Here is a 2,350-nt window from a genome sequence, read left to right on the forward strand (position 1 = left end):
TTAGAAGGCCAAAAGTTAAATACAAAGAAAGAATATTAAAAGCAGCAAGAGAAAAACAGATAGTTACTTATAAGGGAAAACCCATAAGACTGGCAGCTGATTTCTCAAAAGAAACTATGCAGGACAGAAGGGCTTGGCAAAAAATATTCAACAGGATGAAGACCCAGGTTCTACAACCAAGAAAAATTTATCCAGCAAAGCTATCATTTAGAGTTGAAGGATGGATAAAGAGCTTCCCAGACAAAAATAAACTGAAGGAATTTATCACCACCAAGCCTGTAATAAAGGAAATGTTGGAGGGACTTCTTTAAGAAGAAAAAACATGTATCAAAAACAGGAATAAAGAATGGTAATGACTACATTCCAATCAATAAGTACCTCAACTGGAAAAGAATTAAGTGCTCCAACTAAGAGTGGATGAATGAAAAGTAAAACAAGACCCCGACATGCTGCCTATAAGAGACTCACTTCGGATTAAAAGACATTGACTAAAAGGAAGGGGATGGAAAAACATTGTTTTGATGGACCTAGAAAGTATTTAAATCAGACAGAGAAAGATAAACACTATATAAATTTCATTTACATGCGGAATCTAAGAAATAAAAAGAACTAATCAAAAACAGATTCACAAATATTGTGGACAATTTGGTGATGGACAGAGGGGAGTTTGGGGGGTGGGGAGAATAGGGTGAAGGGTTAAACAAGTACAAATTAGTAGCTGGTGGATGGACATGGGTATGGGGAGCACAGCATATGGAATGCAATTAGAATGAATACATTGGCTAGGTGGAGGATCAGGGGAGGGAGGGAGCAATTGGGGGGATTGTTTTTACGAACTATATAGATGTCTAACCAATGTACTGTATACTTGAAACTAATTTAAAAAAAAGAATAAAGAAGTTATCTCTGTGACAAAAAGTAGCTTGGGTTATTTAATTTGTTCTAATAAAGCAGTAGAAGACGATCAAGCCTAGATTTTTATCTGTGTTTTATTCTTGTTTCCTGGAAATCAACATATTTTGTGATCAAAACAATTCATTGGTAAGGTTGATAAAAATGTTTAAATTTCTATTATTTGTTGCCTCGGATATTATTACTACTGTAAACATTGATTTCATATTCAAAATTAAATATTAATGTGAGGAACAATTAATTTGCTTTCTAGATAACTGAAATGTCACCACCGTTTTATTATTCCCTACTGATTTGTTTTTGTTGTTAAATGTCTAGTGGATAACTCTTCTTGTAATACTCTAGGAGGCTCACAACATTTAAAGTGCCTCATATTACTGTACTTTAGACTTAAAACAAGAAATCTAAGGAAAGATGACAGAAAAGACAACTCAACTTTCTTCCTAGAGAGCCCATACCACCAGTAACCAGATTATTAGTAAAAGATCAGTATAGATACCATTTCCCTATGACCTATTTCCCATATTTCCCATAACCACCTGTTTTCCCCTAACATAAACATTTACAAAGCAGAATACCCACCAATACCTGCAAAGTCTGTCTCTACTATTTCCTGGTGAATTACAGAATATAAGTTCTTTTATAAAAGTAAAACATAGCCTTAAAATTCCTGTGGCTTACAGTTTTGTATTTTCATCACTGTGACGTTTAACTGAATGATAATTATCTTAACAGATCAAAATTCCAAAATTTAAATCTTTTACTTTGTCAAGAAGTTAGATGATTCGAACTGTATTCAATTAATTGAAGGAAATACCCACATTTAACTGTCATAACTTACGTTAAGACACCAAAAGTGTTATAGAGTATAACACGAGGATGAATGGATCTATATGCACAACATTTTTTTCCTCCAAACTGACAGACATGACTCTTAAAAAAGGAATTATGCTTATATTGAGTCATCATCTTGTATGGAAACTTAAAACATCAAACTTGTAATGAAAAAATGTGCTATTCTATTGTTATTTGTAGTTTAATTTTGCTTCTGAAACCAGTAAAGAGAACAGATTTAAGAAAGATACTTTTGAGGGTTAACAGATTTTAGGAAATCAAAATAAAACAAAATTTAAAATACTAATAAAATAAACATTTTATTAAAGTCTGAAAAACATGTGCACTAAACAAAAGTGACTACTAATGCTGAATTAAAAACCTTCAAAGAATGTGTACCACAGAATTCAGTTTTTTAAACTTTATATATATATAAAAGCTATATTATAAATACAAAGCTATGAACTATTAGAGTGCTAACAATACTGTTCATACAAAGAAACTTAACAGTAGTAAAATATGAATACATAAGATGCTTATTTTTGGTCCTTTTGGAAAAAGTTGGGATTTTTTTACATGCCTCCAAGCACAAAAATAGAATGTA

The 2,350-nt window shown here is 31.8% G+C and overlaps 1 protein-coding gene across 1 annotated transcript in view; it reads right to left on the reverse strand.

The window, feature by feature from the left end:
* Positions 1 to 2,040: 2,040 nt before the first annotated feature.
* Positions 2,041 to 2,350, reverse strand: part of CETN3 (centrin 3) — an 18,116-nt gene continuing 17,806 nt past the window's right edge. The window contains exon 6 of the mRNA XM_023523229.1: positions 2,041 to 2,347. The gene's annotated coding sequence lies outside the window, so the exon portion shown is untranslated. The remainder of the gene's footprint in view (positions 2,348 to 2,350) is intronic.

This window comes from Pteropus vampyrus, unplaced genomic scaffold (assembly GCF_000151845.1).
Source record: "Pteropus vampyrus isolate Shadow unplaced genomic scaffold, Pvam_2.0 Scaffold11, whole genome shotgun sequence".
In the NCBI taxonomy this organism is placed as follows: domain Eukaryota; kingdom Metazoa; phylum Chordata; class Mammalia; order Chiroptera; family Pteropodidae; genus Pteropus; species Pteropus vampyrus.